Source organism: Culex quinquefasciatus, chromosome 3 (assembly GCF_015732765.1).
Source record: "Culex quinquefasciatus strain JHB chromosome 3, VPISU_Cqui_1.0_pri_paternal, whole genome shotgun sequence".
Lineage (NCBI taxonomy): Eukaryota > Metazoa > Arthropoda > Insecta > Diptera > Culicidae > Culex > Culex quinquefasciatus.
Window position 1 is genome coordinate 26,257,986 of NC_051863.1, and position 26,480 is coordinate 26,284,465.

The window sequence follows — 26,480 nt, forward strand, 5'->3', positions numbered from 1 at the left end:
AATCTAGCAGATTTATTTTTTTGAAAATTGAACTCAAGAAAAAAAATTTAAGCAAGTGCAGTTTTCGTATTCTAGACTATGGCGATATTTTACAGAAATTTTACTGCACACAAATGTTCTTTAATTACATTTCTTTACATTTATGTCAATCACATTTAGGAAAGGAAAATAACAATTTATTTTTCTTGCCTAAAGACAAAGTTTCACGTATATCGCAGAGATGTAGGGCCAAATGCTGTGTAAGTTTGCAGAGAATAACCCATTTTCTTTTCAATACTGTACGAAAAACCAAACAAATTCCTTAAAAATTATTGGAAACTGGAAAATAAAAAATCTCATATAAAAAAGAAAAAAAAAAGTTTTTTTTCAGCAATTCTAGCTCAAACCAAAAAAATCAAATCAAGAAAATAATCATGGTGTTTTGTTGTTTAAATTGGACTCAATTACTCGACAGTTACATCAGATGCTTGCCTTGAGAATATTCACTAAACCCAGAATAATTAAACTGGACTCGTCTCGGCTGCACCATTCAATTGCTTGCCTTAAAAATAAAACTATAACCCTTGAAAACCCTTGCTTAGAGCGAATCCTAGACCTTTTACCTTCCCAAAATTCGTCCAACTTCAAGGGAAACTTACTTGAGCATACCGTGGAGATTTTCCCTTGTCCCCTTAAAAAAGTGGAGCATCAACGATTCCCGTCTTCCAATTCGCTTTCCTTGTCTATTGTGAGCAGTGGAGATGCGAGTTGGTTCTTTTTCCAATTATTAATACTTAGTATTTAAAATACATCGCATCACATGGCGAAATCCAGGAATTAAAAAAAAAAACAAAAAATAGAACATTGAAACACGACATAATGTTACAAATCAAAGGTTAATGAACGAATGAGACTTACAAGTAGCCATGCACACAAAAAAAAATCTCCTGAAAGAAAAATCTGCTGCCATTTACGCTTGAATGCCCCGCCACCAACGTGCAAATTCTCGTAATCAGTCTTTTGGGAACGAGCCCCAGCCTCGTAAAAGATAATTCTTCGGTCGTTATAATTAACACCTTCTTGCTGATATTTCTTTTTTCCCGCCAGGGGATGGAGAGAGAAAAAAAACTTTTCCTCGAACCTCGGCAAAGCGAAAAAGTCACCCTGGCTGGCAACACGGCCAGGTTAACGATTATGGGTGGCAAAACTGCTTCGTTTGCGTTGATTAGCCGAGAGGGTCGAAAACGGGTTATGATGATGATGATGTCATTTCATATTTGGCACCACCCCCCTCACAACCCTCCATCGCCAATTATTGCTGGATGGATGGGGGGTGAAAACGTGGCCAAAAATGTGCAAGCTAATCAAGCTCTGAAAGGGGTTTGGTCAGCCACCCAAATTGGCAGTAAACTTGTTGACGGAATCTAAGGGGGTCATTTAGTCTTTTTTTTGTATGCTAGAAAGAATCTGGAATGCTCACGGAGGAATTTACCAACCATGTCTCAAGCTAAACAATATTGTTATATTTTTCAATATCATCAAAAACTCCACAGAACCAGAATTTGCCATTTTTTCAAGCAGCTGTTGTTGTTTTTCCGCTTCACAGCCAACTCAACTGCATTTTTATATTCTTCTCTGTACAACAGTTTTCACCACACTTGCCAGTTTTTTTCGTTGTTGCTGTTGTCGTCGCAAGCAAACTCTTCAAAAGCACTGTGTTTGCACTAGACTTTGCTGCAAAAAAAAGAAGCAGTTTCCATCCACAATGAAACAAACCCCGCGTTGAAAGCCCCGGAAAAATGAGAAAAGTGGAAATGAAATTAGCATTAGTGACTTCATCGTTGTCGTTGTGCCTTCCATCCTTGAAAGTGCCTGATTGTGTTATTCATTTTAGTTGTGGCGGTTGGCTGTGCCACGTGGAACTCCACGTGTGCAGTGCAGCTGCACAAGAAAAAGAGAGACATAAAACGGGAACAAACATGGGCCAACTTTTGCTGGCTCTTCGGGATTGTAGGGTAAGTGTACCAATAATGGTGAAGTTATGATATTTTTTTTAAGTTTTAGAAAAACTAGATTTGTGATTATAAAAAAAAACAAAATTGGCCATTTATATTACGACAACAATTCTAAATTACAATATCTCACACACAAAGAGAAACCCAAGGTAAAACGGCCTCACAACAAGACTGACAACGACAATGGCAAACAGTTTTCCAGGGAAAGTCCTTCCGGGAAATGATGCCACTTGAGCATACACAGTTAGAGCAGCAGCAGTAGCCATCTGTTCCTGCTGCATGATGTCGTCATGTATGAAGGAACACCCACTCTGCCTTGCTTTGGTTGCTGCAGTTGAAGCATTTTTCCCCGGAACCGGTTACGTTACGAGTTGTCACCGGTTATCCAATTAGTGAGACTAGCAGGTGCACACCGGTAAGTGGCACTAATGACTGTCAGCGGTAGGGCCGCTCTATCATATGTGATGGAAAGGAGTCGGGAAATGCTGAATTGATGTTGGGACTATTTAAAGTTTGAAAAAGCAAGTACAGCCCAGGCTTGGTCACACTTTGTAAAAATTTAATTCGAATATTCGAATCTCCGGATGATCGAATCACAATTTTTTTTGCCATCTTATTTTGATTGACATATGGGCCATTCCACCTGAAGTGTGCAAGAAAAAATGCAAATTCTGATCTGCAAATTTGAGAATCATGCAAAAATCCCGAATTTCATCCAAATCGGACCACCCCCTCCATTTTTGTACCCTCCCAAAAAATCGACTTTTTGGCGATTTTTGAGCGAAACCTCTATCTTCAAACGACGATAACTCAGGAACCATAAATCTTATAGGGTCGGTCTTAGACTCAATTTTGAAGGAAACTGGACGTAGAATCCATTTCTGTGATCAAAATTTAGATTAAAACATGTTTTCTACCTGTATTGGGCAATTGAAAACAATAAATGGCCGTATCTCAAAACAGCCCTATTTATTTTGAATTTGACCACACCATCGTATTCCCCGTCCGATTTTACATAAGAATCTTATCGACAGAAAGGAATATGTTTCGTTCCAGAGATATCGAATTTTAAAGTTTTGAGTATTTGAGATTACCTAAATTAGCTACACTCGCCGCCTCTGCTAGAAGCACTAAGTCGTGCTGATGAATAATTACTACCTGGTGTTCTGACATTCTTGGGCTATCCATTCATTGGGCTAGCACACAAATTCACTGTATACTATTTTTTAATTTAAGATTATACAGCAGTTTCCTACAGTGGTGTAAATTCAATATTTGCCTATTTTGCTAATGATTATTTGGGATGAAATCTTATTTCAATGAAAGCAGGTAGCAGTTATTGATCAGCACGACTTAGTGCTTCTAGCAGAGGCGGCGAGCGTAGCTAATTTAGGTAATCTCAAATACTCAAAACTTTAAAATTCGATATCTCTGGAACGAAACATATTCCTTTCTGTCGATAAGTGATTCTTATGTAAAATCGGACGGGGAATACGATGGTGTGGTCAAATTCAAAAAATAAATAGGGCTGTTTTGAGATACGGCCATTTATTGTTTTCAATTGCCCAATACAGGTAGAAAACATGTTTTAATCTAAATTTTGATCACAGAAATGGATTCTACGTCCAGTTTCCTTCAAAATTGAGTCTAAGACCGACCCTATAAGATTTATGGTTCCTGAGTTATCGTCGTTTGAAGATAGAGGTTTCGCTCAAAAATCGCCAAAAAGTCGATTTTTTGGGAGGGTACAAAAATGGAGGGGGTGGTCCGATTTGGATGAAATTCGGGATTTTTGCATGTTTTGATAGTCTCAACAGCTCTGCCAAATTTGGGCAGAATCGGAGATGGTAATTTTCAAATGCTGTTCCGCTTCAGATGGAATGACCCATATTGAATATGTCTTTTAAACCAGGAATGAAGAAGAAATATTGAAGATATTAAATAGGCATTCTCAACCAAAAATACAAACAAAATTTTCATGTTTCGATTGTCTGAAATTTCATAAAGAATCGTCATGATTCGAAATCCGGACACTTAGTAGCATATCATTTTAGTTATAGTTGACAAAAAAATCATGTAACAAGTTGGAAATGTAGAAATATCATCAGGATAAAGTATAAACAATCAGTTTTAAGAGAATGCATGCAAAATAGGTCTTTTCTTACAATTTTTCATCACAATTTTAAAATTAAAATGACTTGTTGTGCTTCGAATCCCGGACACTGTTAAAAGCTGATTCGAAATCCGGACACTTTTGCTTCGAATTCCGGACACTCGATTTTGCTTATGAATCGCACAAATTTGGACTGAAATGTTAGTGAATGACATTCTTTAGGTCTCAAATAAGCTATTAACATCAAAACGATCGATATTCTATATACAAATTAGCTAGAATTTAAGGAAATCAAAATCATAAATTTCTGCTTTGCCTTCCCAGTGCATCGAACGCCTTTGAAATATTTCAGTGAAATGATTCTTTTTTTTTTATATATTTTTTTAATAATTTTATTTTATTATTTTAGCATTACCTACAGCCTTCACACAAACTTTAAATAAAAGTTGATGTTAGAATTCATTAAATAACACAGTTTTGACATTCATACTGCGAACTTGTATCCACATAATTGATAAAACAAGATGAGGTGTCCTGGTTTCGAAGTAAATCTTTCCCAGTTCCTGAGGGGAACACCCTTGAAGAGTATCGGGGCCGGCATTTACAAAGTGGATTCAGTGGCAGTTTCATTCTCAACTTAATGTTAACATGTTAAGGTTAATGTTAACATTCCATAGGTCGCCTCCCTAAGGTGTCGTGATAAGGTCCAGTTTGTGACGATACACTACCTTCCCTTTACTAAGCAATCGATTCCAGAAGGGAAAAGATCACCAGTTGTGTTAGTCCGAGCCGGGATTTGAACCCCGATCTACCGCTTACGAGGCGGAAGCGTTACCACTGGGCTACGTGGCTCGGTCATCCTGGTTTCGAAGCGTCCGGGAAATCGAATCATGACGTTACGTGATCTAATCGAGGCAAATTGTGTTAAAAACCCTACAAAAACATAAAAAACATTCATGCTTTTTTCAATAAGATTCATTAGATCCGAAAAATACTTGTTATTTAAAGAATTAGTATTATTTAAATTTTGTTCAAAACATAAACAATTTTAAATCTGAACAAAATTCGAAAACTCTTTTATTTTCCCTTCCCCAACTCACTGAGGAAAGGCTATAAAATCACTCGAAAAATTGATTTTTTAATTTGACATGCTAGACCCACCTTCACGTATACGTATCGACTCAGAATCAAATTCAAAATTCAATGTTTAGTTAACTACTTCAGAAGTTATGCTAAAAAAGATTTTAACAATAATCCGAATGATTGTTAAAAGGGTGACACAGTTAAGACTCGATTAACCGAAAGCCTCGGAAAATTTTCACTCAAGATGATCAAAAATTGTTGAGATCAGAAAATTTCACAACTTTTTAATTTTTAACATTGGAATAGGACCATTAGTGTCGAGATGCTAGAAAAAAAAACGCTGATTTCGCTGTACTTAAGCAACCAGAGTTCAAATATTCAACGTCTCTTAGGCAATTTTGTTGGATTTTTTTTTTCAACTCTTTGAAAAAATATATTTCAGGAATGGTATTGCGCAATTCTCACCATCTTGGACTTCGCACTAAATTATTGCTATCGATCGCACTATTGCGACTTATCAAACTGGCTTGAGTAATTTTAATTTTCTGAAAAAATGATCAAAGCAAGCCGATGTTGCTCACCTGTCAATCGCAATTTTAAAGTGCGAATATCCAGTTTGGTGGAAACTTCGACTGGAAATGTAAATAAACAACTGATGGTTGCCTAGTTTTTGGAATTTTTGTTGTCAAAAGTGCGACAGAAAAGTGCGGACCAAATCCAAGTTTCAGTGCAAGGATCAATAAAAATAAAAATTAAAACTGATTTTTGTAGTTCACATAAAATTGAAAGTAAGTATACTTTGAAAACGGTCCAATTTATTTAAAAAAAACTGTAAATAGCTTTTTGGAAGCAAATTTGATTTCACATTCAACACAGAAGTCAAAAAAGTTTTCGAATCAAATTTCTATTTTTCTAAAAAATACATTTTTTTTCAAAAAATCATACAGCAATTCCATTTCGGGAATCGGTTGTACCCGACCCTCTCCGATTTCAATGAAACTTTGTTGACATGTTATCCTAGGCATATAAAAGCCATTTTTGTGTATATGGAGCCAGTTACACTCGATAATGACATTTGAAAAGGGCGAAAGTGTTTTAAATATTTTTGCAATTCGGAATTTAAATATTGCTGTATCTTGAAGCCGTTGCATCGTATCAAAAAGTGGTCAAAGACAAACTTGTAGGAAATTTTACGGGCTTTCCGAAAAAAAATACACTGAAACAAAAATACACGCCACTTTTATGATATTTTTTGATTTTTAAGTTTAAAAGTCAAATTGGAAGGTGAGCCGTTTTTCGTTCAAAATTTTTGTGAAAATAGCCTTAAATGTTACAAAAAAAACTCACGAAAAATGCAGGATGGAGCAACTCACCTAAAAAAATACAAAAATCATTTACTGGAACTGTTTTTTTAATGTGCTCTAAACGTCAAAATTTTTAAAAACTGAACATGAAAGTCGATTTTCCAGACAATTTTACATAAAAGTCTCCATATTGACCATTGTCCTAAGTGCAATCCTTGTGAAGTTACAGTGGTTTAAAAATTAAAAATGTAGAAAAATTAGGTTTTTTTTATGGTTTTTGGCAATTTTTATGTGACAGACTTGATTTTACAGTCTCAATAATATTTTTACCGGAATGTATTGGCTTACAGATATAAGCTAATTTACTATCCAGGTTACTTTACTACACTGAAAAATTATTATGTTTTCAATTATGAGCAATGTCGCTTTTTTTCAAAAAATCATTTCTCCGCGTCATTTCAGCTGATTTTAGCTGTCTTAGACGCAAAAGAAGGGTGATTAGTTTGGCTATTCGAGAAAAATAGCAAGAAGTTTCAAATATCTAGCTAAACATTTGAAAAAGTCGTATGAAAACTCAAAATGGCGTTTTGACCGTGTCTGGACCAAAGAGCATATGTCTAAAAATATTTTTATCGGATTCATCGGAAAATTTCACATACAATACCAGAAAATTGGCGATGTCGAACCGTACGTTTCCGAGATATGGTTTTTTGAAAATAAAAACTGAGTTTTTTGACGCATCACGCGCAAAAACAGAAAAATTCCGAAATCTGCAAAAAACAACTTTTTTCACTAAATTTAGTTTTTTAAATCTTTTTCCCCTGTTGTCGACCTGCCGAGAGACAAAAACATTTAAATAAAAAATTGTAGCAGCCTTAATTAAATTTGTGTCAAAAAATATTTGGAAAACGAAAAAAATTATTTAAAAAAAACACACTTGGTAAAAAAATAAAAAAATATAAATATTAAAATAACATGCCATAGTTTCAACTTTCAACTCAAAATGTGTAAATAAAATTTGTACCAGCCTAACAAGATTTGTTATTCGTCGTTATGAATTTTTGGTTATTGGATTGTTATTGTAATAACCAGAATAATAACATTTTTAGTTTTTCTTCGAACAAATCTTTGTTATTATTGTTTGTTATTTTAACAACTAATTCGATAATCTCAATTACAGTCGGAGGTATTCTTCCATAACAAAAAATATAATTCCAAAGTTGTTTTGGCTTTCAACCAATATCAGACAAATAACAATTTTTATTATGATAACATAAACTGTTATTGAATCCTTATGCAACAATGGATTTTTCAAGAAGATTCCATGAAACTTTCTGTTATTTTAACAGTATTTGTTATTCAAATGGCATGAATTTTGTTATTACCGTCGGCCCGGGAACGACTAAGACAATTCTTAATGTTTAAATGCTGGTTTGTCCGCCCACCCTCACAATTTTCGCAAATATCAGGGTGGGAAAATAAACTTTCAATAACATGAAATTTGAATTGTAATAAATAAAATTATCGACGAATTCTTTATTTTTAAATGCTAGATTTGTTCAAACTACCAAATTGCAGGATTGGGTCGGTAAGTTTGACAATGTTGGTTTAAGACGACAAGAACTGCTTTCGTTGTTGTGCACTCTTAAGAATGAATTGTACAAGTTTATTCAATGAAAATTTTAATTTTCTAATACTGGTCTAATACTTAAAGAAAATTGCGTTTTTCAGAAAAAGTGCGTTTTCCCATATTGTGACCATCCACAAACCACGTGGACATTTTTTTGAAAATATAATCTTATGGAGCGTGGACAATCGCCAACCTCCCCCTAAGGTGTACACGTGGTTAATGGATGGTCCCTATAAAGTACCATGGGAGGAGGCGCATGGTGGCCCATGTAAAATAAAAGGAAAACAAAAATGAAGTATTCACAAATATTTTTTATCACAATTCATTTTCTAAAATTTTTATTCATCGTTAAACCAGTCTCTGGTGACTCGTACCGTTCTATGCACCTTAGCAAAGCAAATTGCTACCAGGAATAACAGCAAACACACACACACATATTTTCCAGAGATATGCAAATTCAGATTGCCGAGCCAATTGTCGTTGTCGAGAGAGCGAGGGCATTTTCCATGCTGGCTTGTTTTTTGTTGTTTTCATTCTCTTAAAAGTCGAAAAATATTTGCTCAGAGGTGGAAAACACAGTGGGTGCCTTTTTCCTGATGTTTTTTTTCCGTGTGAGGTTGATTAAAATCAGCAGTTTTTTTTTTCGTTTTTTCCCCCACTTTATACAGGAAGCAGGTGACCTGGTCTGGTGTTTTGTTTGGATTGCAAATTGCAAAAAACGCGACGATTTGTGGAATTTAAACAAAATTGGTCGAGGTTCGTTTGTAAATGAGTCTAAGATAAGATTTTCAGAATTTTGATTTTTTTCCGGATTTTTTTTTCATACGTGAAAACGTGACAAACTACCCTGCGCCTCCATCGATTTTCAAATCATATTTATTACCCTTGAACACTTTCCTTCCCCATGAAAAAGTATCGTGAAGTAGGGCACGTAAAACGCTTTCCCGTGGGGAATCAACAGCGCGCACGCTTTTTCCCGTTGGCCACGTGTGACACATAAATTCAAATTAATATCCTTAGGATAATCCCGTTATTAAAAGCCTTCGCGCGGACACTTTCCTCCTCCGTGGAAGAAATCCTCAAAGCAGCCTCCCTCAAGTGGACCCATAAATCATTGTGTCCTTAAGGCGAGATGGTCTTCTTTGCTTTCAAGTTTTTTTTTGTTTAGGAAGATACTAGTTATTTAACAATATCTACATTTTTTTTGTTTTTCAAATTGTCCATGAAATCCGAAACAGAAAATTTCCTCGGAAATCGTGCAATCTCATTTGAACCAACAAACAAACAAACGTAGCCCGGAAAATTAAGCAGATTCCACGAAACACACACGTGTGGCCAAAAATGTCCTCTCCCAAATGTGCCACTTTTGGATGGGAAAACCGGTGTCCGGTGTCAAAGTTATCAGCTTTCGCGCCCCGCTGGGAATTTTTTCGTGATTAGCGAATTACGTGGATGAGACGAGACGCACGCACGCTCGCCCGCCCGCTTTCGGGGGTCGTCGGTTTTTGAAAATTTATGACACCACTGGGGATGGGGCACACACGTGGACCGCTGGGAGCTACTTTTCATGCTGGCATGTGACAGCTTTCTGTGTATGTGTGTGTGTGTGTGTGTCAAGGGGAGATAATCACGGTGTTTGGACAAGCTGGACAGGTTGGTTTTGACTAGCGAAAGTAAACCATTTGTTTGGCGGAAATTTTGCGGGATGGCTGACATCAAGTTAATTACAAGAAAGTTTGAAAATTATAATGCATACTGTGAATAATCATTTTGAGAACTCATGTAGCAATTTTAAAATTATATTTTTTATGATGATTTGTCTAGAATAAACAAAATTTGGTATTTTATAAGTGTCCACTAATTTTAAAATATATTTAGATTGATCAAATGTTCACTTTTTTACTTCTTGTTTGTGAGTTTATCAGAAGAATTGGGCGTGATTTGACATTTCATAAGAACTATCAAGAACTTCAAATAATAAACCGATAGAAGAAGTTTAATGACGTCCAAAGTGTGGAAAGTATAACAGACGCATCAATCCCGTAGAACAGGCCTGCCCAACGTCCGGCCCGCGATGGCATTTTGAAAATAGTTCTATGAATAAATTGAGTGTCAAAATTAGAAAAATAATTCATTGTTTTGTTTGTATTTATTAATTTATTTTATTTCACTTCTAAAAATTCATTATGTTTGCATTTAATTTTTATCATTTTTCAGAATCAATTATTAATGTTGAAAAAAATGTACAAAAAGTCTGAAAGACACTAAATTTAAATTTCTTAAAGTTTTGGCTGTTTTTACTTCTAATTCATTTTTTTAATTTTTCATAAGCAAAAATAACGTTTTTTTTAAGAACAACTTTTCAATGCTAAAGTTTTACTGGAAAAAAAGCTTTTTTTGCAATTCCGTCGTGAAACTACTTACTTTTCCTGTCATTCTTGAACGATGAAAAAGCCTACTTTTCTGTACCAAAAATAACAGAATCGAATAGAAAAACTTTTCAAAACAAAATGCTGAAAAGTTGTACTTTTCAGCACTGAAATGGATGCTGAAAAGTTGAACTTTTCAGCACTTGTTTCGAAAAGTAATACTTTTCGACATTATTTTGTTTTAAACGGTTAATTGACAAAATACATAAAATACAGATTTTTTCAGCACTTGTCATATTTATCCAACTCGGTGAACCTCGTTGGATAAATGTATGACTCGTGCTGAGAAAATCTTCTTTTTGCAACTTTTTGCATAAAATACTATTAAACATCAAATTTATCATGTCGAAAATAAAGATCGCTGCTATTTTTTTTAAATACTAAAAAAATCAAAATACGTCATGATGTCCGATATATTTTTTTTATAAATTTCAATAATAAATAAAAAGAAGTTTTAAGAAAGACGAATAAAAACCAACCAGAAATAAATTTTTCTACAATGTTTTAAATTTCGTGTCGTAAAAATCATTTTAAAATGTTTTGTAAAATATTTGAATAAAGCTTCACAACAACGCAACAATTGTTTTTTCGTAAGGAAGATTTGAGTCCAAATTTTGATTCAGTAAATTTTATTTTCTTCGTTTATTTTACAAACTTGAAAAAAACTGCCAGCGACGAAATTAGATTTTTTTTGTCAATAATATTAGCGTACTAAATTTCAATCGACAAAACAATTTCAATACGACTTTAAACAAAACAAATGAAAATAAAATAAATTACCACATGATTGAAAGTTTGTTTTTCTTTCTTTAAATCAGGATTTATGAACTTAATTTGCAACACTACTTTATTTATTTGTTTACTTGAAACAACCTATTTACATAAACTTTATGAAAAAAAAGTTTACTTTTACCGACATTAGTTCCGGCCCGCCACTGCATCAGAAAAATCAGATCTGGCCCACAGGGTCAAAAGGTTGGGCACCCCTGGTTTAAGGCCTAGTATACAACTCTCAATCATTATCTGATGCCTATTTGCTGTTTTTCATATCTTTCCAACCACTTGTTCAATTTTATCATTGTTTCTCACATTTTTTATATTTAATTTTATCATTAGCAATCTATTTTTACTATTTTGAAAAAACATCTTTTTCTATGCTCGTAACATTTTACCAATACTTATAATTTATTTTTATTAACTGCTCAAATTTATTGTAATATCACTTAATGATTCGATGCATCTGTGCTCTCTTGTTCTATGCGCGTTGATTTTCATATCTAGTTAGCATAAGCATTTTCAAACTGTTCGTTGAAGTAGAGCAGTTCTCTCAGGTTTCGGTCATCCGATTTTTTTTTTGTATTTTTTGTTCATATAATTTTCCATACAAATTTGATACATGGTAATTTTTTTTAATGATTTTTTATTGAAGTTTTTGTCACTAAAACTTGATTTGACAAAAAAACACAATTTTTATTTTTTTTCCATTTTTTGATATGTTTAAGAGGACATAAAATGCCAACTTTTCTGAAATTTTCAGGTTGTGCAAAAAATCTTTGTCCGAGTTATGCATTTTTTAATCAATACTGATTATTTCAAAAAAATGAAATATTGGTCGCAAAAATATTTCATCTTCTATTTCTTCTTTTACACAGCCTGGAAATGATTGAAAAGTTGACATTTTATGCCCTCTAAAACATATCAAAAAATGAAAAAAAATGTGTTTATTTTGCAAATCATATTTTAGTGACAAAAAGTTAAATAAAAAATCACCAAAAAAAATTTTTTACCATGTATCGTTTTTTCAGTGTAGTACGTATCCATACCTGCAACTTTGCCGAAGACACCAAATCGATCAAAAAATTCCATCAAAAGATACAGAATTTTTAATTTTCATGCATCAGAATTGCTTAGTTGCAAATGTTTTTTTTTTGTATTTTACAAACGTCAATATTTTTAATGTATATTTTGCTGCTTAAAAGAAAAAGAAATCACTATTTTTTTAACTCTTTTAGGCTAGTAAAAAATGTATTTATTTTTTTTTGTCTCCCCCCCCCCCTTCAAAATTGGCCCGAAAAATCAGGGGGCAAAACATTTAAAAAAACTTCAAAATTTCAGTGGAAATTTAAGTGCAATCAGCTTAAATTGAATTAAAATGCATTCTCCTGCGTTTAAATCATTTTAAGCATGTTTGGGTTTATTCAAACATTATTTGATTTTTCTGGAAATTTTTGATGTTTAGTATTGCAAAAAGTTTTTTTCTCGTCGATTTTTTTTATTTTCATTAAATTCTACTTATTTTTTGAAAACTAATGATTGCAAAACAACTAAACTAGTATAAAATGCATTTACAAACACTTTTTGCATTCAAGTTTCTGGACTACAGCTTGTTATTTAAATTTTAATATTTTTTTACCTCCCTTCACCCCTGGCGATAGCCGAGGGACAAAAACTTTGAAAAATATTTACCTCGGCCTTATTTTTCAAAGTTTTATTATTGCTTAGAAACATGCATGAAATGTATGTACATAATGTAAAAAAAAACACGGAATGGAAAACCACACAAATCTGTTTTGTCCAGGTTTATGTTTAAAATCTTAAACTTACTAAAATATAAATCTGACAGAAAAATTTAGAACAGCTTATGCTAGGAGCAACCCAAAAATTTGAAGAAATTCAATTTTTGTATATTCAAAAGAATTGGAAATTTTGAATAAATGTGAAAATCTATCCTCATTATTTGACAGGATGTATAACCCCATTTTTAAAATATATTAAAAAAAATAATTTTTTGAATGTATTATAAACTTGTTTAAAACCTTTTTATTTTCATAGAATTAGTAATGTTTCATACGTTGAACCGGTTCCGTGGCTTAATGGTTACGGCTTCTGCCTCACACGCTGAATGTTCAGGGATCAAATCCCGGTCGGTACCTTTGAAATTGGGAATCAGGAATTTGAACTTCGAATATGAAAAACGAAAATGAATCCAGGTGGGATTCGAACTCACACCTTAGGATTGGTGGTCTGGGACGCTAAGCAGTCGGCCATTAGAAGGTTTACACTCCAGCAGTGAATTGATCCGTAGTGTTGTTGAAACATGTTATCTTCTCATATTAAATACGCGCTGATCCCTGATTTGCCTGACGGGATTGGAAGTCTAAATATAGATCGAGTTTCCTTCAGATGCTTGCTTCTATGTTTAGGTGGGGCCGAACAATGCCCAGCGACCTCGGAATTGGACCGCAAGGAGCTCTGTCATTCTGAAATGGGTCGATGGAAGCAGCGCGAGGGCTATCACCACCTAATACCCGGGACTGAGATAAGTTGTAACAGCATTCGGCATATACAAAGTCTGATACAAATTATACTTTCCCATAATTTCGCTACCGGTTAGCGGGTATTGGATTGGACACACACACACATAAGTACAGTTTCATACGTTTTTTAAACTTGTATACTTCTCATAATTAGTTTTCTACAATTTTTTTATTATTATTTCATTTCAGATTCAAAAAAGAAATAAAAAATTGCTTTGTTACTTATCCAATAAATCCAATATAATAAATTAAATAAGCCTTTTTACTCAACCCCACTTTCCAATTCTGATTAGATTAGATTAGATTAGATTAGATTAGATTAGATTAGATTAGATTAGATTAGATTAGATTAGATTAGATTAGATTAGATTAGATTAGATTAGATTAGATTAGATTAGATTAGATTAGATTAGATTAGATTAGATTAGATTAGATTAGATTAGATTAGATTAGATTAGATTAGATTAGATTAGATTAGATTAGATTAGATTAGATTAGATTAGATTAGATTAGATTAGATTAGATTAGATTAGATTAGATTAGATTAGATTAGATTAGATTAGATTAGATTAGATTAGATTAGATTAGATTAGATTAGATTAGATTAGATTAGATTAGATTAGATTAGATTAGATTAGATTAGATTAGATTAGATTAGATTAGATTAGATTAGATTAGATTAGATTAGATTAGATTAGATTAGATTAGATTAGATTAGATTAGATTAGATTAGATTAGATTAGATTAGATTAGATTAGATTAGATTAGATTAGATTAGATTAGATTAGATTAGATTAGATTAGATTAGATTAGATTAGATTAGATTAGATTAGATTAAAAGAAGGGCTCATAATCACTAGCGTGCCCAGGGTGGGGCAACATGGGGCAGTTGCCCCACCATCCTCGGAAATTTGTTCTAAAATTGGGCAGGGGGTGTCCATAAACGACGAAATTTTCAAAACTCTAATATTTTTGCCCCACCTTCCTTGAGGACCTGGGCACGCTAGTGCTCATAATTGATAGATAAAAACATATTTTTCATGAAATGGAAATAACAAAAAAAAAAATTGGAAGATATTCTTTTTGTTTGAAAAATTGCTTTTTATTGAAAGAATGGAAACACTCACGGTTCCTGCAAGAAAATGAATTTTAAAAAAATATTTTAGAAGTCTGCCTATGTCTGTACATGTTAGAATCTGATAGCCTTATTGTATATTGTATATATTTAAGAATATCAAAACAGACAACTTTTTGAGCTATGACTCAGCAAGGGCAGGTAATTGGAGTTGTTGTTCAATTGAAAAAAATCTTTATAAGTGGTTGGTCAAAAAACGGTTGAAAATAAAAGTAATTCAATTTTGGATGCAATATTTATGTTGGTAGATTTTTTTGAATCGTTCCTTTGGTTAGTTTTCACATGCCATGTCAGTGAAATGTTTGGTTTCTTAGATCAATTTAGAATATTTTTGTGTTCATATTTCTAAGAATAAGAAAGCGGAAAATACTATTTTATAAATTCAGACCATAATAGGTGGTTTACGAAATCTTTGAAATATTTTCAGAAAAAAAAGCAATTTAATTGACCAAATTCAGAGAAAAATCTCAAAGTTTACCAAAAACAAAAATATCCTCCTTTGCCATCCAAATCGAATATTGATCAGTTATTCAGCTATTAACTGTAATTAATCACTGACTGACTTCTCTCAAATCCGTGAGCCTAAAAGCTTTTATTTCTGCTTCTGCTATCATGCTGCGTCCTTTACCAGCCCCAATAACTCTCAGCCTGATCGATATCACAAGAAAGCGACTGGATTCCAGCTCGTTAACCAGTACCATCTTCCTTCCCACCCCAAAAAAAAGTTCCGTTTTCCTTCTCTGGTTAAACTCTTTCGATTTCCTTGGAAAAACGTCTGACAAAATCCGCATCACATCCCCCTCCTCTCTCGGCAGCGAAAAAGTTCATTCGTCGCCGGAAAGATAATCAAAACAAATCGTTGGTACTGTATGAATTTCTTCACCTTCCTTTCTGCGCGGAACGGGGAGCTTTGGGTTGGGGTGGAAAACTTTTTCTCTTCTCCTCAAAACGAATCCAAAAACATAACCTTCACTTCTTTCACTTTCATCGTGAACTTCATCGGGGGGGTTCATCGCGTTCACCCAACAGTAAACAATCCCCCAAAGCTCGCCTGCTGCGCAAACTCCACGAAAGCCCGTTCGATGGGATTCACGCCGGTGTTGTCGTCCATGTCGTCCTTAAAGAAGCAGGTTCCGTGCTGCCGCACGGCCAGTTGTTGTCGGTCGAGCTGCAGTGGCGGGTCGGACCACGTGACCTCGGGTGAACCGCGCGCCGGGGTGGGATTACAACGGCCACGGATAGGCTCCAAGACGCAGTGTGCAATCCATCAAAGCGAGATATTAAATTGTGTTGATGAAATGTGTGTAAAATTGATGAGTGGATGATGGATTAAAATTTACATGTATTTTCGTGTACATTTTTGTAAATAATGTTCTGAGCAGTTAAAAAATATTTCAACGCTAAATCTTACACTTTTTTACGATGTTGACTTACTCAGAGGTTAATGTGTTTGTGTGTCCTGTCAATGTGCTTATCAGTAGCAGATTCCGTGGATATTAACGGTGGCGATGGATTTTTATCAGGATCACGTCCTGAAAGCTACCACACGTTGCTGGTGGTGATTTGCGGCGCACCCGCCAAGATTTACGGATCTTGGAAGAAAATCGGCTTTTCCTTAGCAGTCGTCGTCGGCGAGGGGGTCGATACAGCAGTGGGTCAAGTTTCGACGTTGGTTGCAGCGGCTGTCGCCGCCCTAGAAAATGAAGGAAATCGAAAAACTGCTCTGCCCACGGAACGGAAGAAAGGAAGAACATGTGCGGGGGTGAAGAAAGGGAGTGTCTGCTGGTTGCGTTTGAGACTGCGACTTTATACAGCGACCGGCTAAATTTAGAAGACGTGAATTAAGTTCAAAGTTGTGGGGTTTCCGCTGGATTGGGAGCTTAAAAATAGGATATTACTTGATGGTGACGACAATGTGACCTTTATCAGCTGTGTGTGCAGTATGACAAAAACACGTTGCGACATTTGAAGTGTTACTTACTTTTGATAAATGAAATTAAAAAAAAAATTAAAAAAAGTTTACCGCTTCACCGCAGTGACGTGCCAGATTCAAAACTTGATTTATTATTTAAAAGATCTTCTTGTTTGGTATTTATAGATTCAATTTTAAGACCAAATTACATCGTTTTCAAGATGCCGTAACGATTTATTGAAAAATCTGATCAGCATTTAGATGACCTAAAGAAAATTGCATCTCTATTTTTGAAATGTCATTTCATAATTCAATCATATTCAAATCAAATTGAAATAATTGCTTGCGATTGTGATTGTAATAGTAGTTTATGCAACAAGTTGCAAAAAGTTATTTTTTTCAGCTCGAGTCGTACATTTATTCAACGAGGTTCACCGAGTTGGATAAATACGAAGAGTGCGGAAAAAATCAAGTTTTGCAACGAGTTCCATACAACATTTTTTGCAATTCCATAAAAAACACACTAAGTGAAATTTTATGTCAAATTTTCATATAAGTGCTGAAAAGTTCAACTTTTCAGCACCCATTTGAGTGCTGAAAAGTAGAACTTTTCAGCATTTATTTTGAAAAGTGTTGCTTTTCGATTCTGTTATTTTTGGTACAGAAAAGTAGGCTATTTCGTCGTTCAAGAATGACAGGAAAAGTAAGTAGTTTCACGACGGAATTGCAAAATGTTACTTTTCGATACTAGAGTTGAAAAGTTCAACCTTTCACCACCCATTACAGTGCTGAAAAGTAGAACATTCCAGCACTGTTATTTTTGGTAGGGAAAAGTAGGCCGTTTCGTTTCTCGAGAAGGACAGGAAAAGTTGACAGTTTTACAGCAGAATTGCAAAAAAATAGTTGTTTGCCTTTCTTACTAAAGAATTTTTTTTTTAATTTTTATGCTATTTACTTCCAGCAAATCGATTTTAGTTTAATTTTCATTTCAAGAACCTTTCGGCTAATTTGAAAAATGTTTAGTTTCCTCTGTTTCTCTGTTGTCAACATGTTTATTTTAGATTCTTTTTTTTCAATCAATGCATATTTGAATGGCAAAGGCAAGCCAAAGCGTAAGTTGAAAAAATCTCGCAGATCAAAAGCTCTTGAAAATCTGAATTATAGATCCTTCAAGTGAAAACACTCGAAACGATTTTAATCGTGAAGCGTAGCTTAACATTTTCATTCAATTGGTTGAAATAATAAATAATAATATTGAACAAGTTTTAAAATACTGCTAGCAGAATTTGGAGCAAGTAAAGAATCATCACAGGTTCACTTAAATAACTTATATTTTTACTTATAAAGATTTAAGCATCAAAACGTGTTCTTAATGCAATGACACATAATTGGAAAATATCAAACCTGCTCCAAGATAACCTTAAATAAATGACTTATCCTCCCTTGAAACCCCATGTCGTATTTTATGCGCATTGGAATCAAATTTAAATTGAAAAACATGCTGTGAGTGTTTCAGGAATGGATTCATGATCACTAGCTAGATTATGATGTTAGGAACAATGTTTTCTTAGACAAGAAAAAATAATAAAAGACTTTATCGTTCCCCCTCTTTGATTTACTGAAAAAGGAATTTAAAAAATTTCTAAAATCGCTTCTAATGAATACAAAAACTCTTACAATCATGTGTGTATTATCTTCAAACGATAGGTTTTTGTCCATAGATAAAGATGAACTATCAATATTGGATCAAAATTTAAGTTTTTGGACTCTCCCAATTGGATTTATGTCGAAAAAGTCACATTTTTTCGAAACATTTTTCAGAAATGCTCATTTAATTTTGGGTAGCCTATTTTTCCCAGAAAATTCAATACATGCAGCTTGTAGGAAATTTCATGACAAACATTTTTCGTTTTGAGAACATGCAATTTTGATACCCCAGAGCCGAAATATTTGAGTTTTAGTGAGAAAAAAAGTGTTAATTTTCAAAATTTCTCAGAATTCATAAGCAAGGCCTACTAACTACACGACGTCGAGAAATTTTGAAAATTGGCACTTTTTTTCACTAAAACTCAAATATCTCGGCTCTGGGGTGTCAAAATTGCATTTTCTCAGAAGGAAAAATGTTTGCCGTGATATTTCCTACAAGCTGCATGAATTGGTTAACTGGGAAAAATATTTTGTTCAAAAAAGTGACTTTTTTCAGTAAATCGAAGAGGGGGAACGAGAAAGTATTTTATTATTTTTTCTTGTCTAAAAAAACATTGTTCCTAACATCATGATCTATCATATAATAAGAGAGCACCTGAAATTCCTTGACATGACCTCAAAATGGGACAAGCTAATGATCACTTATGACGATTAAAGCCAAAATTAATTACTTTAAATTTCATTTCGCTTACATCGTTAGAGTAAGCTTTAAAACTTAGCTATTTTTTTGCATAACTTCTTGTTACAAATCTTGACGCTAAAAATATGTCTATAGTATTGGTTATTTGTTGATACACAAATATATAACAGAAAAACAGGTTTATTTGAAATCCGAACATAGTCCAAAATTGAACGCATATTTTCAAATATATAAGTTTTCTACGGGACCATCCATAAACCACGTGGACACTTTTTTGGGAATCTGTTACCCCCCCCCCCTTCGTGGACAATTGTCCATACAAAAAAACCTTTTTTGTATGGATCGTGGACAACCGCCATACCCCCCCCCCCCTAAAGTGTCCACGTGGTTTATGGATGGTCCCTACACAAAAGAACTTATTTTGAAAAAAAAAATCCTAAAATTTTATTTTTTTTACATTGGGTGTCAAATTTTTTGTCAGTCCATTGAAACAATGGAAAATTCTTGACCGTTTGATATTCATAATACAAAAACATTTAATTTGAGTTTTTTTTTTTGAGAAAATACATAGTTGACAGTTTCTCATGAATTTATTAATTAAATATACCTATGAATCATAAAAATAATATTTTGTTTTGTATCTAATAATAAGTCACTTTTAATTATGACTGCATATTAGGGTGCCCAGAATAAGGGACTGTTCTTCAAAACCTCGCTCTTCAAGCTGCATATTGTTCACTCTTCATACTCGAAGTGTTAATTGATATGGCAAAAATACGAAAAATGTATTAAAATCCAATTTTTAACGGTTTTGTCTGCAGGGCGCAATACATTAACAAGCTCTCCAACTTTGTAGAACATATCAAAGCAGTTAGAATCGAATATTTTTTTTCGAGTTTTTTATGATTTAAACGGTTTATTGACAAAATACATGAACCTTTAACTCATAACTTCACTCAAAGGGTGTTTTTCCGGATTGCAAAAAATGTTGAATGGAACTCGTTTCAAAACATGATTTTTCAGCACTCGTCGTATTTATCGAACTCGGTGAACCTCATTGGATAAATGTACGATTCGCGCTGAAAAAATCCTTTTATTGCAACTTGTTGCATAAACTACTATTGTTGAATGAACTCGAATTGTTCTGTTTTTTTTTCTGAAAAATAATTTAACTTCAAAAAATTTCTTGAAATTGCCTGTTATCATATTACAATAAATAAACAACATTTATGGAAAGGTTTTTGCCACGATTTCTCAAATCAAAAACAAAATGTTCACTGAAAATATTATTTTTTTTTTTTGATAATTATAAGAGTTGAACTATTATACAACTACAAATCCATTGAGTAAAATAAACGTCAACATTTTTAATACTTGGAAAAACCTTTTCTGATACATTTTAATATTTTGTTGAAAAGTGGGGTTTTTTTTTTCGAGTTTGCTTGGAGTACTTTGTTCTAGATATATTTTTAATTTTTATTTATTTTTATTTACGAAAATTCTTATGCCCTAAAACCAAACTGCATCAAAAACTCAAATGAGATGTAGGGCACGGTATGGCAGAAACAAAATATTATAAGTTGAGATGACTACGTTAAGATTTATACGCAGAAAGTTGTGTTTCATCTTCCATTTTCTTATTTTAAATTTCATTCAAAATATTCTTTCGGTGAAAATTACATACTAATGGAGGCGCCTGATCTTAAATATGAAAAAAATATGTAAAAATACTTTTTTGGCATGTTCATAATACATAAAGGTAAAATAAATGCAAAACATTTCTCTATACGACGTATAACTAGGCTTATTAACAAATGATTGAAATTCACTTGAGCCACCATGCGCCTCCTCCCATGAGAAAACACTTTTTGTTTTTGAGAAAATGGAAAGTGAAACTCAACTTTCTACGTATACATCTAGGGGAAATTCTCGTATGTTTGGCAGGTTAAGCACTCGCTCCTAACTCCATCCAATTTGCTGATTTCAACTACTAATTTTGCAAAACTTTTGATAGAAACTTGCTTGCTAACTCCTAATTGAGCTATTTATCACTCGATTTCAGTTGAAAACGCTTTTAATTAGCTTTAATTGAATGTCAAAGTTCTGACCTGCCAACATAAGAGGCACGCTGGAATTAGATGCTTTTCCCCTACCATAAGTCATCTTAATTTATTATATTTATATTTTGCTTCCGCCATACCGTGTGTGGCATTTATGCGTATCTGAATTAATGAAAATTGCTGCATTTGATCCGGAACGTACATTATGTTTAAAAAGTACGAAAATCCTCACCAGATTTAAGTTTAATCAGAAAATGTTGAATTCGAGAGATGATTAATTTGAGGTGAAATGATTCTTATATTAACTTAGTATATCTTTAAATTTAACGTTATAGAGATTTATTTGATAATTTTTGAAGCAACTGTTAGTTGTACAGGATAGAACGTTTTTGTATCAGAGACTCCATTAATTATATATTTCCCTCTAATTCCGAATCCCTAATTTAGTCAGTATCTGCGAACAAATCATCATATCAACCTAATTAACTCAATACCGACGTGTTGTTGTGTTCTCGTGCAAAAGGAAAGGAAATCAATTCCAATATTCAATCTGTATCCGACGCAACTCTAACCCCTGGACCGATTAGCCGTTTCCATCCAGCAGCAGCAGTAAAATCCGCAGTTCAACGTGATGAGAATTCCTCCATCAATTTCGCCTCAATGACTAAAATTCAGTGGCCCAAGAAAAAAGGGGGTTCCCAGTTTTATCGGTTCAACCGACAAAATTAGTGAGTGAAAACAGCAGGATTTGGTCTTCTTCGCCCAGAAAGTGCGTCTCCTGGCCGGCGGTTATTTATCGGAAAAAGTGACCGTTCCGACACCCCCACCCAGCCCCAGCCCCAACGACCCTGGGAAGAGGACATTTGGCCGGCGGAGCACAAGGATAAACAGCACGCTTCCGTGAATAATAAATACTGGCAAAAGGTGTGCCGGTTCCCAAAAATTTTTCCCGAATTCAAGTTCAAAGTTATGTGTTTTGGTTCCGGGGAAATTGAGATGAAAAACGGTTTAGACCTCCTTGGAAAAAGGTGATCGATTTCATCGGTTGAAAAGTTGATTAAATCGCCGAAAAATTCAATTGTTTTGAGGCGGTTACTGTGGGTGAATATGGGCGGAAATTAAAAACTTCCAACCCCCGCAAACAGAACCGTGTGTGTGTGTGGGTGGAGGAACGTGCTGCTGCTGAAGCTGAGGATAAAGTGGAGACAGGTGTTGCCGGCGCAGTTGAAAGGATTAAGCTTTGTTGACGGTTCCCGAGGTGGGAGGAGAAGACGGGTAAGTTTTGTTGGGGTTTTCTCTGTGGTTGATACACCGGAGCAGTTTTCAAACAATTAATTTGGATTAGAGATAAAAGTTGGGAGTGGTAAGGCGGGAAAAGACCTTAAAAAGGGGTTTGACAATTTTCGGGTTTTGGGTAATTGTTTCATTTAATTTGTGTGATATGTTTTTTTTTCTTTTTTTTAAATGTGGGGTCACTGTATTTCTCACAAATTTCTGATTAAAAGAAAAGATTATCGATTTTATCAAAAAGACAATTAGAAAAAAATCACTTAAGTTGATACACATTTACAAAACGTTACAACTTTGATGAAAATTTATTAGAATTTTAGTATCTTTTGAAAAAACTGTCACCTTTTAAACCGACATTTTCAAATGAACCAAAAAATTAGCATCAGTAAAAAAAATCTCTCTAAACAATGATTTTTACAAGAAGATTGATAAGTGTTAAAAATAAATACACAAAAATTCCATATAATAATCCCGCCTGCTAAAAGTCCGCGATGAGAGCCGAGTTGGTAGCCTTACTCATGAATATAACCAACATTGAATAACTTTCAACATCAACAAAACTTTACTGACGCTCAAAAGCGCGGTAGTCATTTGATCCCTATATTTTTTCTTAAAAATCTATTAACTTTTCTATTAACGACAACAAAATTAATGCAGGTCCAAGCAACTTTACCGAAGGCACCAAAATTTTACCTCTCAAACTACTGCTTCTAAGACTAATTTTATCAAAAGCATCAGAGCACACCCTCACACATCAGTTTTAGTTAAAGCAGAATTTCAACGTATTTTTTTTAAATAAAAAAGTGATGTTCAGACCACGATTGTAGCTCAAAAAATAAAAACAAACACTTTCGTTTTCGAAAAAAATAATATTTCAGACTCATTGGTCAAAAATTACAGCTAGTGGTTCAGATCGCAAAATTAAGTGGAAACTGGGTTTTCCCATAAACTTTTTCACAATTCCGAATGAAGATATTTCGAGCTTTAAGAAGAATACTCTTGGGATTTTTTCATCGTTTGTAGTTCTAGATCTCCAATTTCGAATGCAACCTGTGTATGTGGTCCAATCCAATACCCGCTGGCCGGCAGCGAAATTATGGGAAAGTATAGTTTGTATCAGAATTGGGTTGAGCTGATACAGCTTATCTCAGTCCTGGGTATTAGTTGGTGACAGCCCTCGCGCTGCTTCCAATGACCCATTTCAGAATGGCAGAGATGCTAGCGGCCCAATTCCAAGCTCATTGGGCATTGTCTGGCCCCGCCTAAACATAGTACAAGAACCAGACCTATCTTTAAACTTCCAATCCCATCAGGCAAAACAGGGATCAGCGCGTATTTAATAATTGTTGAAAAGTAGGCAAAATGTGAAAATTTCAGTTTGGATAGATCTCACCAAGTTTCTGGTTTCTGGTAGTCCTAAGCACCCGGGAGTTGTCCCCTATTTTGGTAGTATGCGTCCTCTCCAATTTCGAGTGCAACCTGGCGCTAAAAATGTGGCCTGCGCCTTTTCGAGATATTTGAGTTTAAAACTTTACATCTTTTTAACCTAAAAATTGCTGTAACTTTTGACCCTTGAGTTCAAATTGACTTGTCACAAAATGAAAATGTTGGATATTAAGAGCTTTCCGGAACATCACTTTTCTCTAGAACTTAACTCAGAATTTCTACGTCCAAAATACTGATTTTAGAAGATTTGGTCCTCGCCATGGAACGAGCTTGTTGGCGGAGAATCGTGCAACAGGCCAAGCTTATGGTGTGGCGCCAATGAAAGTAAAGTAAAGTAAGAAGATTTGGTCAGATGCTTTTTATAAATTTGGTAGTAGAAGGCAAGCCCAACAATTTTCTAGGAGACAAAATAGTTGCAAAAATATTCATTAAAAATTTAGATTTTCAAAATCATCCTGATCGTGATCCACCCAAATTTTCAATCAAACCAAAAGTTGTCCCTTCTCATTTGCAACAACTCTTTTGAAGACACCAAAGCTCTAAAACATTACCATTTTCAGAAAACTCATTTTCTACTTAATTTTGCGACCAGGACCACTGTGCCTCTTATGGTTTAAAACATGCAACTATCAAACTCAAATATCTTGAATTGACTTGCGCTAATTTTAATGCACCAAATTTCGTTTCAAAGGGGAGGTCATCAATCACATCAAAAAAGTTCAGAATTGTTTGCTTTGAATTTGAGGAATCTATATTTGTGAAATTTTGATTTTCCAGAAAAGTGTATGGTACCACCTTCACGATATTATAAAAAATAACTTCATGTTTTTCAAAGTAATTTTAAGCTTTTAATCAAAAATTGTCTTTAATTGCTAATATTATTGTTGTGAAATATTCTCATCAACCTTTTTTAAATGGCTTAGCATGAAAAATTTCAAAAATAAAAATGATGGTTTTTTTAAGCTCTAAACTGTCTATGTTCGCATGAATGTCCAATATGCAAAAACAGTATGCTGAGACAAACGCAAGGAAAGGCGTCACACACATGCGGCCACCTAAGTTTTCACGAAATAAAAAACTGGATTTCCTCAAGTTTTCTAGAACAAAGGATTTTTTTTTAAGAAACTGAATCAATAACTCAAAAGTGTTGAAAATGCGTATGGGATATTTCTGCGGGCTAGTAAAAATTGAATGGTAACGATAAAACAGTTTTTTGCAATTCCGTCGCGAAACAACTCACTTTTCCTGTCATTTTTGAACTACGAAATAGCCTACTTTTCTGTACCAAAAATAATAGAATCGAATCGGTGTACCTCGTTGGATAAATGTACGACTCGTGCTGAAAAAATCATCTTTTTGCAACTTGTTGCATAAACTACTATTTTCAAAATAAATGCTCAAAAGTTCTACTTTTCAGCACTCAAATGGGTGCTGAAAAGTTGAACTTTTCAGCACTTGTTTCGAAAAGTAACAGTTTTCAAAAAAAAATTTACTTAAACGGTTTATTGACAAAATACATGAAAATTTGACATAAAATTTCACTCAGTGTGTGTTTTTTGGAATTGCAAAAAATGTTGTATGAAACTCGTTGCAAAACTTGATTTTTTCAGCACTCTTCGTATTTATCAAACTCGGTGAACCTCGTTGGATAAATGTACGACTCGTGCTGAAAAAATGCTCTTTTGCAACTTGTTGCATATACTACTATTTTACGGATTGATGTGTGATGTATTGGTAAATTTTATCGTAGAAGGCATAGAAAATAAAATTTCCATTTAATTTTGTGATCTGGACCACTATAGATTAATTCAGTCAAACCAAATTGAGTTTAGAATGTGTGCATTTTGTGCCGCTCACAATGTCTCACCTGTTGACCTTTATAGATCCCCAAAAATTCGATTTCAATCCTGAGATATTCAATAAAAACTGAAAAAACTCCGTGCATTTTTGTCACTTTTCATTTGAAAGAAATTTCAATCTTGTCGTGCTATCTTGACATAGCCTGAAAATTGATGTAAGTGCGACAATTGGCCAAAAGAATTTCAGGTCAGAACGCGTTTGACACAGGAACGAACTCGACTAGCGTAAACATTTTCAATTATTACTCGGGATTCCGGCAATCAAATTCAACCAATCTTCGGGCAATGAACATACTGGTCAAACAAACAAAACGTGTTTGTTATTGTTTACACTGCGTGCTCTTGTTTATGTTTAATCAAGGTCAAACATTGAAACGCGTTTGTCTCGGAACGTCAAAAAGCGACATACGACAATATAGCACGACAGCGTCGAAAAGTCCGATTAGATCTTCAAATATTTTAATCAAACTCTCAGAATGATGGAGACCAATTTGCAGTTAAGTAAAACAGTGCTCAGAAATTGAATTAGGGGGCAACTTTAAATGTTATATGATTTCCATT

General features: G+C 34.1%; 1 protein-coding gene across 6 annotated transcripts in view; it reads left to right on the plus strand.

Annotated features, from left to right (window-relative positions):
- Positions 1–16,158: 16,158 nt before the first annotated feature.
- The window catches only part of LOC6050393 (latrophilin-like protein LAT-2), a 161,192-nt gene continuing 150,870 nt past the window's right edge, over positions 16,159–26,480 (plus strand). Inside the window, exons 1-3 of one of the 6 annotated variants that reach the window (XM_038264008.1) lie at positions 16,159–16,305; positions 17,582–17,620; positions 21,772–22,599. The gene's annotated coding sequence lies outside the window, so the exon portion shown is untranslated. The other 5 variants (XM_038264007.1, XM_038264009.1, XM_038264012.1 and 2 more) reach the window with 5 other exon arrangements.